We start from the raw sequence: 501 nt of genomic DNA, 5'->3' as shown, positions 1-501 counted from the left end.
TATTGTAAATGCCAAGTGATGTTGCTTTGTAGACACATGCTCTGATGAACCGTTTTGTGATATGAGTAATCATTAAGCTGCTTTGTGATTTGGAGTTTGAATTTGCTTAAGGTAGGCTGGACTTGAGCTTTGGATTTCCCGTCTCCTAAATGGTGGAGTAGACAGAATGTATGACTGTATGTGTAAATACCTGCTTCCATATTGGTCTTTGTAATGTCCCGTCTGTTTGCCTAGGGTTTTGTTTGTTTGTTTTTTGAGGTGGAGTCTCACTCTGTTACCCAGGCTGGAGTGCAGTGGGATGATCTTGGCTCAGTGTAACCTCCACCTCCTGGGTTCAAGCGATTCTCATGCTCCAGCCTCTCAAGGAGCTGATACTACATGTGCCCACTACCACACCCAGCTCATTTTTGTATTATTAGTAGAGACTGGGTTTCACATGTTGGCCAGGCTGGTCTTGAACTCCTAATGTCAGGTGATCTTCCTGCCTCGGCCTCCCAAAGT

Source organism: Callithrix jacchus, chromosome 20 (assembly GCF_049354715.1).
Source record: "Callithrix jacchus isolate 240 chromosome 20, calJac240_pri, whole genome shotgun sequence".
In the NCBI taxonomy this organism is placed as follows: Eukaryota; Metazoa; Chordata; class Mammalia; order Primates; family Cebidae; genus Callithrix; species Callithrix jacchus.
This window is presented reverse-complemented; position numbering follows the sequence as displayed.